Genomic DNA, 16,019 nt, shown 5'->3' with positions numbered 1-16,019 from the left:
ACACCATTATACTCTTGCACTTAAACTGGCATACTCTCTTACACACACACAAATACCCTCTTATATGCACCATCATACTAAAGTATGACAATATATGTAAGAGACAAATAGTATGTGTGAAACAGAATGTTAGTATATGTACGAGAATAACAGGATGTGTAAGAGAGAATACTTGTCTATGTAAGAGAGAATACTTGTCTATGTGAGAGAGAATACTTGTCTATGTGAGAGAGAATACTTGTCTATGTGAGAGAGTTTGATTGAAACGGAAGGCAGTTTGATTGAAAAGGAAGTAGTACTGAATTCTCAGTTCCTGATTGGCTTACACATGAAGAAGGATTTGGGGTAGATGTAGCTAACGCCCACCTTCCCTATCAAGACGAGACTGAGTGACATGACAAGATGGATTCATTAATAACATTTTGCATACTCCAAATCCTGCGGCGTCATTGTCAGAAATGTTGTATCAAAGACGACAGCCATACACGGGGGCTGTTTCTAACGTTAACTTTGACAATGAAATGCGCCGGCTCTTCAGACCTGGATCAGGTGCATCAAGGAGCGGCAGCAGCACTCTGTCAGGAGCTCGTCTTAATGCCAGCCAAGTGATGGCGCAATCCCAATATCAAACTCCGCAGTATTTCGGTTAAGACTAACTCCTGACAGAGTGCTGCTGCCGCTCCGTGATGCACCTGATCCAGGTCTGAAGAGCCGGCGCATTTCATCGTTAGCGTTAGAAATAGCCACTGTGGATGGCTGTCGTCTTTGATTCCAACATTTCTGACAACGATTCAAGCAAATCCACTAAAAAACTCAAATGTAGAATTCCATAGTTGTTTAGGAAGCTATACCGACCCCCACTACTTGAGTCAAAAGTCCTAGATCAGTTTTTCAATTGATGAAACAAACTATCATTTAAATTAAAGCCAATGCCTGTGTGAATACCGTCCCGTGGCACTGGGGTTTTAACCGTTGACGTCTTTAATTAGCCGAGTGGTCTTTACACCCTTGGCTACTAACCTAAACTTCAATGCCACAACCTGAATTTGATGTAAATCTGTTCACAACATTTTCCAGTTGGGACTTTTAAGATCCTATTTGAGTGTAGGCCCCTATGCCCGATGAGTGCCCGCACCCATTCATGAAATAGCTTCATGGATCCGACTCGGAATCTGAGCTGAGACGCCTTGACAAAAAATGTGTTTGGCGTGTGGTGCGTTTTGGAATTGTTAATGTGATGTGTTCCCATCGTATTTAAGACGAAATAGTTTACAAAGAAGAGGTTTGTTAATGTGACTGTATACATATCTCACTCATACTGGCTAATCAGCTAACATGTTAAAGTAGCCTAGTCTACATCCAAAGTCGCTGTCGTGAAACTAGCCTCATTTTCACAAAAAGCTTCGAGATAAAATTAAAAACCTTTAAAAACGTCGACATTTAGCCAATATTATTGTGCACAAGTATTTTAGTATAGTTGATATGTAATTTAATTCCATAATGTCTCCAGGAATAACTGTAAAAACGTATTTCAGGAACGGGTCTGAACCTCCCAACATTAACGCCGCAGCATTTGGAGTATTCAAAATGTTATTAATAAGTCCAATGGCTTCATTAAGCCGCCCACTCTCTGCCATCTTGCCATGTCACTCAGTCTCGTCTTGATAGGGAAGGTGGGCGTTAGCTACATCTACCCCAAATCCTTCTTCTTCATGTGTAAGCCAATCAGGAACTGAGAATTCAGTACTACTTCCTTTTCAATCAAACTGCCTTCCGTTTCAATCAAACTCTCTCACATAGACAAGTATTCTCTCTCATATAGACAAGTATTCTCTCTCACATAGACAAGTATACTCTCTCACATAGACAAGTATTCTCCCTCACATAGACAAGTATTCTCTCTCACATAGACAAGTATTCTCTCTCACATAGACAAGTATTCTCTCTCACATAGATAAGTATTCTCTCTTACACATCCTGTTATTCTCTTACATATAGTAACATTCTGTTTCACACATACTATTTGTCTCTTACATATATTGTCATACTTTAGTATGATGGTGCATATAAGACGGTATTTTTGTGTGTGTAAGAGAGTATGCCAGTTTATGTGCAAGAGTATAATGGTGTATATGTGAGAGTATAATAGTGTATATGTGAGAGTATAATGGTGTATATGTGAGAGTATAATGGTGTATATGTGAGAGTATAATAGTGTATATGTGAGAGTATAATGGTGTATATGTGAGAGTATAATGGTATATATGTGAGGTCATGGCGTGTATGTGAGAGTATAATGGTGTATATGTGAGAGTATAATGGTATATATGTGAGAGTATAATGGTATATACGTGAGAGTATAATGGTGTATATGTGAGAGTATAATGGTATATATGTGAGAGTATAATGGTATATACGTGAGAGTATAATGGTATATATGTGAGAGTATAATGGTATATATGTGAGAGTATAATGGTATATACGTGAGAGTATAATGGTATATACGTGAGAGTATAATGGTATATATGTGAGAGTATAATGGTATATATGTGAGAGTATAATGGTATATACGTGAGAGTATAATGGTATATATGTGAGAGTATAATGGTATATATGTGAGGTCATGGCGTGTATGTGAGATCAAGTATGAATTAAGGCCTATACGGCCTCTCATATACTGTATACTCTCTATACGCACTGTACTTTATGTGTCGCTTTGGATACAAATGTCTGCCAAATTCATCACATGTTAATATATGAACTCAGAGTCCACATGATTGAAGTGACAGACGGAGGGGCCAGGTGATGTTCTAGAATCCAGAGTGTGTCTGAAACCTCCACACCCTGATTGTTACACTTAGAAACTTGACTTATTGAATTGGTGTTGTAGTTGGTCCTGTTTGCACTTTCACTAGACCTTTGCCCAATAACATCATATAAGGCCAACACATAGTGCTTGTATCGTGGGAAAAGTGGAACCTTTAGAGTCCAACTTGATCCACCTCTCATTGTTTATCCCAACACAAGCTCTTCTCCTGTCTGGTCCCCCAGTGGTGGACCCCATTGGAGGTGATGGCAGCACAAAGGGTGATGTTACCCCCACGTTGCCCCGGGACATTGATGATAGCCCTGTGGCCGATGATATTTCTGCCTCTCCTTCTAACTTTTGTGAGGTTGGACCCTGCCTCATCTATATATATAAATTCCTGAGGGATTGCCTCAGCATCCATCTGTAAAACTCTCTCTCTGAAATACAGTTAAAGACAATATTTTGTAGTTCAGCATAGATTTAGTATACAGTACATTTACATGTAAAAAGGTATGCAACATTAGAGTGCTAAAGTGAACAATACACACCTCCACATACTCATGCTGCAGCTGTTTGACCCTCTCTGAGTTACGCTCAAAAGGCACTCGATAAATCTGTTTCATCATAACCTGATTTTTGGTCAGGATGCATGCCAGTGTAGAAAGAGAGACCTGATTGACATAATGGAAAATGGCATGGTCACCAATAATGTTGGCTTGGATTTCTCTGAGCCTTATTGCATTATTAGGGGTAATGCAATTACCCCTAATAATGCAATGAGAGGCAGGCGGTCAGATGGGAGAGAGACCGGTGAAAGCAGTCACCGGTCTCTCTCCCATCTGACCCCTCACCCCTGCTCTCCTCTCCCCATCCTCTCCTCCTCTGCTCTCTCACACACATGTATATACACACACCTTATCCCACTCACACACATGTAGACTAGTTGGGCCTACCTCCCACCTAGTCATCTCATTCCAGTCCCTTTAGACCTACACACAACACTCCTCCCCTCGCATCCCTTCTCCACTCTACTCTCTCACTTGCACCCAGATCCTCCCTTGTCTGACCTCTCACCCCCAACTCCACTCACCATCTATCTCTCCTATCTGACCTCTCACACCTGTCTGCTCTCACACCTCTCTATCCCCTCTGACCTCCTACCCCTGTTCTGCACACACATGCAGACTATTTGGGCCTACCTCCCACCTAGTCCTCTCACTCCGCTCTCTTTAGTCTCATCTATTCTCTCGTCCTCCTCCCTGCCTCTCACCCTCTCTGCCTCTCCTCCACCTGGACTCTCACCCCTTGCTCTACTCTCACAATCTGTCTCTCCCACCTCACCTCTCCCACCTGGCTACTCTCACATCTTTCTATCCCATCTCACCTCTCACATGTGCCTATTTCCTTTTCCCTACTCATTTTTTCCCCCCTCACTCCACCTCTCTTGCCTAAACCCAATTATCCCTTTTGCATGTTTACTCTAATTTCTGGCCCAGTGGTTCCCAGACTTTCTGTGCTGGCCCCCCCTTTGGTACATAAGAACATTTCAAATCTGCCTTCCTGTTCTTATGTCAGAGCGACCGAAGATATTGCACAATAGTTTGACGCTGAATATGGTCGATTGAATGTTCACAGACTTTGCAAAAAAGTATTGATCTATCCTCATAAAGCTCGGCTGAAAAATCCCTGGCCCTGTCTATTGCTGTAATTTTGGTTGATAAGTGTTTCCGTGTCAGTTCTTCAGGGCTGAATTTCTGCATTTTTGGCTTAGTCAAACGTGAACTTTACTGTATCAGTTTCAGGTTTGACAGATTTCCTTCAATTGCTAGCACAGACCAACCTGCAATGGTGGCAATTGGCTCTGTTTACAGGTTAAATATTTTGAAAGAATAGGGACGTAATATGAGTTGACAAGTTTATTTAAATTTTGCCTCAGACCAATGCATTGTATCTGAAATTTCGCGGGTTTTCTTCGGAATTCTGCACTCGGGATTTGTTTGGCCCGCCTGGTCTACAATCTACCCAGACGCTCCCATCTTACCCCACTCCTCATCTCTCTCCACTGGCTACCTATCATGGCCCGTATCAGATTCAAGACCCTGGTATTGACCTTCCGAGCAGTGAACGGGACTGCACCCGTCTACATCAAGTCTCTCCTGCAGCCTTACACCTCCACCCTTCACCTACGGTCTTCTTCAGACAACCGCCTGGTGGTCCCACTGCTCAAGACCGCCCGGTCCCAACACAAGCTCTTCTCCTGTCTGGCCCCCCAGTGGTGGAATCAACTCCCCACCTCCATCAGAGACACTGACTGTCTCTCCACCTTCAAGAAAAGGCTCAAGACGCACTTGTTCCGGGAGTACAACGGTACTTAGGAATGGTTCGCTTGACCCGATGTTAGTTTCCTCAAGGATCACAATGACTCTTGCTCAGAGACTTGTTGCTCTTGTGGTTAGTGGTAACTGATTTACATTTTTTGTACTCGCTGTGATATATTGTTTTTATTATTGTTGCTTGTTTTTTCCACAGGTACACTTGCACTTATAGCAGTTCATGTTGTTTAATTGTAACTTGTTTAACTACATGCTCTTATGGTTCTTCCCTTTGGCACTTACTTTGGTTGTTCACAATGTGTGCTTCATGTTTTGGCTACTCGCAATGTTTTGTGGCTATCTTGTTGTTATGATCAGTGACCTATGCACTTTGTAAAGCTCTCTCTTGGAAGTCGCTTTGGATAAAAGCGTCTGCTAAATGAATACATGTAAATGTTTGTGTCTGTGGTGAAGCCAAAGACAAGATATGTGGTGTCATTTTTTCTAGTCTTTGCCTTGGAAGGAAATTGCTTTTGGAAGCACATTTGGCGATGCTTCATCCTCTGCTTTGCGTTTACGTGGGAGCCCCGTCAAAAACTTGTCCATGTTATGTTTGTAGTGTAATTTATTGATTGATTCATTCCATCCGCGCCCCGCGCCCCCCCTGCAATGGCTCCCCCCACTTTGGGAACCACTGTTCTAGCCTTTTATCTCCCCCTAACCCTAACCCACCCCCTTGCCTGAACCCAACCACCCCTTTCACATTTCTACTCTACTCTCTAACCCTTTAGCTCAGCCTAACTCCAACCCCGCCCCCCCTTGCCTAAACCCAACCGTTCCTGTGTATGTCTGCTCCATTCTCTGGTCCTTCAACTCATTCTAACCCTGTCTGCTCTCACCTCTCACCCTCCTCACCCTCCTTCTGCTCCACACCACACACAAACACACACACACACACCCTCTCACACACACACTCTCTCTCTCTCTCCCCCTTTTCTCTCTCTCTCTCTCTCTCTCTCTTCTTCTCCTCTCTCCCTCCTCCCTGCCTCTCACCCTATTCCCTCCCATGTCATCTACACTCTAACTGTTTTGCTTTCCTTCCAGAACAGCAAGGCCCAGCCCCCTCCCTGGGTCGTCCGGCTCCTCTCACACGCCCGTACACACCCACATGTCTCTTCTCTCCCTCTCCCTCTCTCCCTTCCATCTTTTCCCTAGACCATGTCAATTCTGTTACGGCTCTTGGTGGATCACCTGAGGCACCCTGGGAGACCAGTGATGCGGTTTCTCTTTTTTCCTTTTTGCATCATCTGCGTTCCCCAGGCTGCCTCTGTTGATCTCTAGCCGTAGGCCGGCCCACTGCCCACTCCCCTGGGTGGCTCCACTCTTCCCCCTGAACACTGCCCACTCCCCTGGGTGGCTCCACTCTTCCCCCTGAACACTGCCCACTCCCCTGGGTGGCTCCACTCTTCCCCCTGAACACTGCCCACTCCCCTGGGTGGCTCCACTCTTCCCCCTGAACACTGCCCACTCCCCTGGGTGGCTCCACTCTTCCCCCTGAACACTGCCCACTCCCCTGGGAGGCTCCATCCCCCTGAACACTGCCCACTCCCCTGGGTGGCTCCACTCTTCCCTCCCACTCTCCGTCCCGCCCGCACCGAGTACCACCGACGCCTAGTGGAGCCCCGAGCTGATCCCCATACCCTCTCTGCCCCCTGCTATCCCCATACCCTCTCTGCCCCCTGCTATCCCCATACCCTCTCTGCCCCCTCCCCTCCTCCACCCCGGCCCCCCCGCCTCCGGGGGCAGGCCACCTCCCCAATCCCACCCTCCCCCAGGCCCCACCCACTATCCCACAGCCACCTTCCCTCCCACCCCCCACCACGCACACCATTACCGCCCTGGTCCACGCTGTGGACCGGGAGTCGGATATGGAATGCAGTCCCCCCTGCCTCCACAGCGATGACTTCCCAGGCCCCATCCACCACTCCTACCTCCACGTCATCACACTTCCCTACGGCCGCCTCCACCTCCCAGCACTCCATTACCGCCGACCCTGATCTCACAGGGGCCAGCGACGACGCCATCCTGGCGGACCACGTTACGGACTGGGAAACCCAACCCCCACCCACACTCCCAGCCCGTCCCACCCCATCTCTCCTCCCCCACCCTCACTCCCAGCCCGTCCCACCCCATCTCTCCTCCCCCACCCTCACCCTCACTCCCAGCCCGTCCCACCCCATCTCTCCTCCCCCACCCTCACCCTCACTCCCAGCCCGTCCCACCCCATCTCTCCTCCCCCACCCCCACCCACACTCCCAGCCCGTCCCACCCCATCTCTCCTCCCCCACCCTCACCCTCACTCCCAGCCCGTCCCACCCCATCTCTCCTCCCCCACCCCCACCCACACTCCCAGCCCGTCCCACCCCATCTCTCCTCCCCCACCCCCACCCACACTCCCAGCCCGTCCCACCCCATCTCTCCTCCCCCACCCTCACCCTCACTCCCAGCCCGTCCCACCCCATCTCTCCTCCCCCACCCTCACCCTCACTCCCAGCCCGTCCCACCCCATCTCTCCTCCCCCACCCTCACCCTCACTCCCAGCCCGTCCCACCCCATCTCTCCTCCCCCACCCTCACCCTCACTCCCAGCCCGTCCCACCCCATCTCTCCTCCCCCACCCCCACCCACACTCCCAGCCCGTCCCACCCCATCTCTCCTCCCCCACCCTCACTCCCAGCCCGTCCCACCCCATCTCTCCTCCCCCACCCCCACCCACACTCCCAGCCCGTCCCACCCCATCTCTCCTCCCCCACCCCCACCCACACTCCCAGCCCGTCCCACCCCATCTCTCCTCCCCCACCCTCACCCTCACTCCCAGCCATCGCCATCCCCATGGCTGCCGGCAGGGGTTCCGATGCCCCCTCCGACACCGCCCCTGGGAGGTGCAGGCCTTGGACTCTACACTCCACGACCCACTTATGCCAGCGTCTGCCTCCGCGGCTAAGTGCAACGCCCCCCATCTACCTCCCTGAGCCCCCCCCCGAGGCCTCCCCTGTCTGCGCCTCCTCCTCTACGGTAATTATCCTCTCCTCAAACCCCCCCCCGCCCCCCCCCACTGAGCTTTGACCCTGTCTCACTGGCGTGCCTAGGTGGATACGGAGATTGTTATCCATGTGCCCGACCTCTGTCTCCTTTTGTCCCTCTGAGTGTTCCTCCACTCCGGAGGTCGGGTGGCTTGCGTGCCACTGGACACGCGGCCTGGGTTTCCTTACAGGTTCCTGGAGGGGCCTAGCCCCTGTCTCTTTGTGTTACAGCCTGGGTTTCCTTACAGGTTCCTGGACGGCCCTAACCCTGTCTCTTTGTGTTGTAGCCTGGGTTTCCTTATGGGTTCCTGGAGGGGCCTAGCCCCTGTCTCTTTGTGTTACAGCCAAGGTTCTAAATTAACACCCGCCAACCCGCCAAATGTGGGTTAAAATTCATTTTGGCGGGTGTTAATAAAAACTCACTAGCCAGTTTGGCCGGTGATACATGAGGCATTAGATGAATGATACATAAGGCTCTGTCCTCGGCATGGTTCTCGGTCATTTATCCCCCTGGCAGTACTTCCTAAGTTTCCCATGAACACTGTGCCGTAATGCTACGTGATAACGTTTTATACATCCATTGGCTGCGCGCAGTTGAAGTGAAACCGGCGCGAGAAACCGTGGAAACGAACGGAGCGTCCACCAGAAAACACAAGGAAGAAGTAAAACGAAGCATAGCGGATCATAGGAGGTAATAAGAGCTAGAGTAGTAAAGTTAATTAAGTTAACTTAATGCGGCGGTGGTTAGGACAAACTTCTAGGGGCGAGAAGAGGAACGAGGCAGGGGATGAGGAATTGATAGCACTAGAGAAACGAAGAAAAGAAAATGTAATGCCAAATGGCCGACAGGTCGGGAATGGCTTGTGTTTGACAATGAAAATGTTGTCATGTTTTGTAAGGATTGCCGCATGTAGTCTACGCATAAGAAAAATTATGTTGCTTACTGACACAGTCTAGTGTAATGTAAATACACTGTTCTTAATAAAGAGTATATTAGGTCAGTTTAATTAATGCCTGCTTAGGACAAAACGTTTCTGTAAATGCATGGGCAGGAGTCAATCTCATGACGCGAATGGACGTTTTAGCCATTTACAATAAATCGTGGCCTTACGTATTGGTGATTTCACATACCCTTGCATCATACTTATGTGCTTCATTTTTCTTCATTTTCTGTGTTTTTCATGCCAACAATGTTAATAAAATTATCAAATGCATTCAGGGAAACTCATAATTGTTCTTATTTTCACCGGAAAGAATTTGGCTAGTGGAAATTCTGATTGGCTGGTAACTTTAGAAAGTTACCAGCCAAATTGGCTGGTGATCAAAAAAGTTAATTTAGAACCCTGGTTACAGCCTGGGTTTCCTTATGGGTTCCTGGAGGGGCCTAGCCCCTGTCTCTTTGTGTTACAGCCTGGGTTTCCTTATGGGTTCCTGGAGGGGCCTAGCCCCTGTCTCTTTGTGTTGTAGCCTGGGTTTCCTTATGGGTTCCTGGAGGGGCCTAGCCCCTGTCTCTTTGTGTTGTAGCCCGTGACCCTGGCAGATGCCCGTGCACTCACTCTGACCCTTGCTTATCGGTTCTCCGATCTGCTCGGCGATGGGATTTCTCAGACTTCACCCCCTTCTCACTGTGGTCTCAGACAATCTCTGTGTTTCCAGCTGGTCTACTGCTAGGGCCCCTGAAGAGGTGATTAATACCAGAATAAACACATTGAGGACCTAAACTCTTGTAACACTTTGACATTGTTGTTCCAATGAGACAAGTGTCCTGTAGCACCACTATGGGGCAGCAATTGGACATGGCTGCATTGTGAACCACTTGTCTGGACCTCCTGTTTGTGTGTGTCTGTGTTCACCCCACTACCACACAACAACCACACACAGTCAACAATGGAACACAATCTCTTCCTTCCTCTTACCTCCTCTCTATCTCTCTCCCTTCCTCACCCCTTCTCTATCTCTCTTCTGTCCTCTTGTAAAAGAATTGATGTGGGTTCGAGAGTAATTTGACTTGGTTTTTCATGTCTATTGTTAAGGAACGTCCTAAGACTTTGCAGAAATGATTTGGGGCAACAGGGGCAGGATGAAAGGGAATGCTTGTTTGACCTAAGGTGCTGAACCACCCTGTAGGACAGTAGACCCTGAGGGGGTTGAGTACTGAACCACCCTGTAGGACAGTAGACCCTGAGGGGGTGAGTACTGAACCACCCTGTAGGACAGTAGACCCTGAGGGGGTGAGTACTGAACCACCCTGTAGGACAGTAGACCCTGAGGGGGTGAGTACTGAACCACCCTGTAGGACAGGGTTGTTTGACCTAAGTTTCATTGTCCCAAGGTGAGTTCATTGTTTGTATTAATTATCAGTTGTTTAGAGTGACCAGATGTTGTGAGTCTATATAAGACTGGGTGTGTATTTGAGTCGGTATCACTCGGCTGGATGACACTAGCAATACGTGTCCTGCAGTAGGTCGATCACAGAGCGCTCTGTTAGGTAATGTACGGTACAGAATGAATCATTTGTATTCATCCGGCATCCTGACTATTCAAGTACACAGTGTCTTCAGATTTTCCACCACACTCTCACCCCTTCTCTCTCTCCTTTCCTCTCAACCTCTTTCTATTTCTCTCTTCCTTCCTCTCACCTTCTCTCTATCTCTTTCAATTTGAATTGTTTATCTCAGTGCCTGGTATTTGTTCCTCCCCCTCTCTCCTCTCCTCCCCCTCTCACCCTTCTCACCTTCCCCTATTTCTCCTCCCCCTTTCTGCCCCCTTTTCACCTGTCTTTCTTCGCTCCACCTTCCCTCCTCTCTCCACCCCCTCTACTCACCTCCCCCTATTTCTCCTCCTCTCATCCCCTCTCTTCCTCCTCTCCTCCCCCTATATTAGTATGACCGAAACTCGTATACCAGGGTAAATCTCCTACAGGCAATGGAATTGGCCTGTGGTGACATAGGTGTGGAGTGTTTTCAAGGCTGGATCCAGCACACCAGAGGGTTTTTACCCCATTTTTCTTTGTTCTTTGTTGACAGTACTAAGTTGTGATGGTTACTGTAATATTTTCAAATCAAATGTACAGTATTTGTATAGCCCCTTTTACAAGCAATGTCACAGAGGGCTTCATATACGCCCATAGAACTGCCCCTCAGCCAACCTCAACCCTCAAGGAAGACAAGGATAAACTGGAAGAAACCTTGGGATGAGCAATTCAGTGAGGGATCCCCTCCTCCAGAGATGGTTATGGTAGTGAAACAGAGGTGCAGAACACAGGCTAAACATAGTCATACATCAGGAAAGTGTCAATGGGTGTTGAAACACCAAAATCCAGTGTTTCAAAATCTAAAATCCATTTTGTTTATTGCTATGTAAAATAATTTACTGTGTATACATAAACAAAGTTGTCTTTACATGTAACTACATGGCCGGGGGGGTGTTCCATCAACGTCCCTAACGCAAGTCGCGCTAACACGAATAAGTCTCACTTGGGTAAACGTCAACTTAGACTTAAGCCTCAAGCCGTTCCACTAACGTTCCATTCCACTAAAAGGCAACGCTAATTCAAGCTAGACCTCAATAAGCTTTGACTATGCAGCCCAGATCAGGCGATCGTCGAAAAGAGGAGTTATGTCGCAAAAAGCAAAGCGTAAACCAGTAGTGGTGTTGTTTCAGCAGCGTAATCTTTTTTTTTTTTTTTTTTCCCCAAAAAGGGCAATGTTGCCGCAATTAACATGACAAGGGAGACAACTTGTCAAACCATTACGACCGTGAAAATGTGTAAATTGTAGACCTACCAAATCTACTTAACATAACTATATGCAGTTAGGCCTACTGATAATTAGCGTAATTTGATGAGCTGTCTGAAACCGTTCTGAAAGTAGACTACTCTATGGCTGATATTCTCATCAGGAGATTGAGAATAATAGCCCAAAAAAGAACGTGGCAGCAATTGAAAATTGTTATTGAAATATGAATATGAAAATTATATTACGCATTTACATTTAGTCATTTAGCAGACGCTCTTATCCAGAGCGACTAAGTACAGGGACATTCCCCCGAGGCAAGTAGGGTGAAGTGCCTTGCCCAAGGACACAACGTCATTCGGCACGGCCAGGAATCGAACTGGCAACCTTCAGATTACCAGCCCGATTCCCTATCCGCTCAGCCACCTGACTCACACACCAGCTAGAACACTGCGATCATCAAATGCAGGCCTATTAGAGGTCACCAGAAGCAGTCATAAGAAGATTGGTGATTCGGCCTTTGTCAATTACGCCCCAAAACTATGGAACAAATTACCCATAAATATTAGGGAAGCAAACACGCTAGACATTTTTAAAAGACATCTTAAAACCTACCTTTTTACCGAAGCATTTAAGTAATTGTATCTCAGAAGGGGTTTACTACTTCATTTAGTTATATTATTGTTTTTATAGATTTGCTATTTTAATTATTACTTTTATCACTTGTATTATTGTTTTTATTGATTTTATGTAAAGCACCTTGAGCTACAATTCTTGTATGAAATGTGCTATATAAATAAAGTCTTACTTACTTACTGCCTGGTGCTCCCAGGGTTGAAAAAGTGTTTCTAAAATGCCCTCTAGAGTGGCAGAAATGAGAGTGCCCTACTCTCTGCCATTCACATTGTGAAATAGTGCACAGGATGCCCCATGCAATAAATGACAGTGTGCCCTCTATACATGTAAAAACATGTCTTAATGAGTTCCTTTATAGTAGAGAAAATGTGCAGTACCCTATAAGGTTCCCTTTAGTGATGTGTCGTTTTTGAACGATTCGTTCATTTTGAACGAATCCACCCTACTTGCCTCGGGGGGAATGTCCCTGTACTTACTGTAAGTCGCTCTGGATAATAGCGTCTGCTAAATGACTAAATGTAAAAAAATGTATGTAATGTGTGTAGTTTATAAAGGAGTTAGCAATGTAGCTAGGTCCTTGTCCGTGTAGAGCTTTGTATGTGAGGAAAAGGACCTTAAAGTCAATTCTGAAGGTAACAGGGAGCCAGTGTAAAGTAGCTAGGACAGGACTAATGTGTTCTCTCCTTTTAGTTTTGGTTAATAATCTAGCTGCAGAATTTTGAATGAGCTGTAGTCTTTCAGTGGTTTTCTTGGGAAGACCAGTGAAAAGTGCGTTACAGTAGTCCAGCCGGCTGGATATAAAATCATGAATTAACTTCTCTGCATCATTTTGTTTTATGAATGGTCGTACCTTTGCTATATTCCTCAGGTGAAAGAAAGCTGTTTTGGTCACTTTATTAATGTGAGAGTTGAAACTCAAATCTGAGTCCAGGATTACACCGAGACTCGTCACCTCTGGTTTAAGACAGGGGGTTAAGCCTTCTAGATTCTTAGTAAGCATCTCTCTTTTGGATTTGGGGCGACATCGTAGGACTTCGGTTTTGTCTTCATTTAATTTAAGAAAGTTCTGATTCATCCATTTGTTTATTGCCAACAGGCAGTTGGTAATGGAATTGATGGCCGTTGCATCGTTGGGTTCAGTGGATATATATAGTTGTGTGTCATCCGCATAGCTATGGAAATCTATGTTATGTTCTCTGATTATGTCGCCGAGTGGTAACATATAAAGAGAAAAAAGTAATGGACCTAAGCAGCTTCCTTGAGCAACCCCGTAGCAGTTCTCATGTTTCTTGGACCTATGGTCTCCTAAACATAAAACTTCCTTCCTGTGATATATGATTTCATCCAGTTCAATACACTATCCATGAACCCAATAAGCTTTTCCAGTCTATTGATTAGGATGTCGTGATCAATGGTATCAAATGCTGCACTGAGATCTAACAGGATAAGGATAGAGACTTTATTTGCATCAGAGTTTAGTCTGAGGTCGCTAATTATTTTGGTGAGAGCAGTTTCAGTACTGTGACATTTCCTGAAACCTGACTGCGAGACTTCCAGGCAGTCACCCCCTGAGTCTTCCAGTGGGCCTGGATACACCCATGGGGACAGTATATTGCACCTATAATATTGGGGAAGCCAGAAGGAGAGGTAATATAGAAGCTTGTCAACATATAGGCTACTTTAAACAATGAAAATACTTTATACAATTGAATAAAAAGTCTCCTTGATTCTTTGTGTTTCAAGATGACCTGAAAAACTGATGATAATATTCAGGTACTGCTTTGGAGCAAGGTATACCCTTCATATTTCCTGGCATAGTTGCCCGTTCAAGAATGTCCCACATGCAAAGACACACAGAGATGCAGACAGACTGAACAGTGTCAAGGCTTGGCTACAGTGGGTTTGCTTCCTTGTGTGTGATTCCAGCAGACTACATAGTCTAGGCCTACCTACATAGACTGCAGTCTACTACCCTCCTTTCTACTATTATAGTCTACTACTCTCCTTTCTATTACTTTCTACTAAGGATGATAGGCTGCTCTTATGTGTTCATTGTCATCCTTAAGAGTTGCTAAAGTGTTATTTTATATATATATATATATATATATATATATATATATATATATGTATTTATTTTTTTAAGAATGACAATTAAATATATCAAGATAAACTATGCTGGGCCTGCTGAACCTATACTTCTTCCTACATATACCGGCATTACTTCTGTCTCTGAAGACCCTTGGCGCTGGTGGGATCAACGCTCTTGTATAATCTGAGCACCTTCATCCACAAGGTTGTCAAAGTACGGATACGCCATAATTGATTGTAACTTGTCTAGACGCTCTGCTTAGTTTCTAAGGCCTTATTTTATGTACTTGTTTATTTAAATTAATATATGTTTTGGAGATAATAAAATACATTTTAAATCATTCATGTCTGCACTTCAAAAAGTCTGAATTTACGTTTCCGAACACGGACTAAAGTGTTTAGCGCGCAGGAACTGTCTTTTGAGATTCTGTTTCCGCCTGTTTTAAATTATTTGCAACACATTTTAGTTTAGCTTGACTTTTAGCCTGACACGGATCAGGCTAGTTCCGAAGTATAAGTAACCTTGGTAACGTAGCTAGAACTAAAATAAGCCATCCTAATGGAACGGAACTCTCGCTAAAGTAAGTGAGACTTGGCGAAATAAGTCTCGCTTTTCCTTAATCGACGTTGATGGAACACCCCCCAGAACTAGAGACATGATGTCTAGTGATGGAACGGTGTACTGTATGTGTGTGTGTGTGTGTGTGTGTGTGTGTGTGCATGTGTGTGTTTGTGCAGATGGCTCAGCGGGCTCTGATCCAGGAGCTGCTGTGTCCAGAGGGGGGCCATGGCCAGGCTGCAGCTGCTGAGGGCAGAGTACAGCAGTGCCCAGCTCAGCCTGCAGGAGGCGCTCAACCACAGCTTCCAGGTGCCTCAAACAACCTACAGACCAGGAGCATCTACTGACACATCATTATGGGCTCTTTGTTGTAGAAATGAATAATAATCATTTGAAGTGAACCTAGACTCACCAGAGATTGTAGGGAGGTGTCCATTCAGTACTTGCAAGCACACCACGCATGTGTTAACCAAATCAATCAGATGTTGATGTGTAATCTCTCTCCTGATGGTTCCCCTCTCTGCAGGACCCAGACGTGTGGCTCTGTACGGTCACCTGCACTACCAGACTGGGGAGCACAGGAAGGCTCAGGAGGGCTATGAGAGGACCCTGGACTTAGTGGTGGACGCCTCAGACACACATCCCATCTACCTGCACCTGGGCTCCATCTACCTGGAGGAGGCCAGGGGGAGATGGGCGGGGTCACACACACACATGAACCAGTCAAGTGACAAGTTCACAACAACTGCATTTCCTCATTCCTGACATGGTTTCTACAGAACAGAGGCTGACAGACAGA

This window comes from Osmerus eperlanus, chromosome 1 (assembly GCF_963692335.1).
Source record: "Osmerus eperlanus chromosome 1, fOsmEpe2.1, whole genome shotgun sequence".
Lineage (NCBI taxonomy): Eukaryota > Metazoa > Chordata > Actinopteri > Osmeriformes > Osmeridae > Osmerus > Osmerus eperlanus.
The sequence above is the reverse complement of the archived record's forward strand: the minus strand, read 5'-3'. Positions refer to the sequence as shown.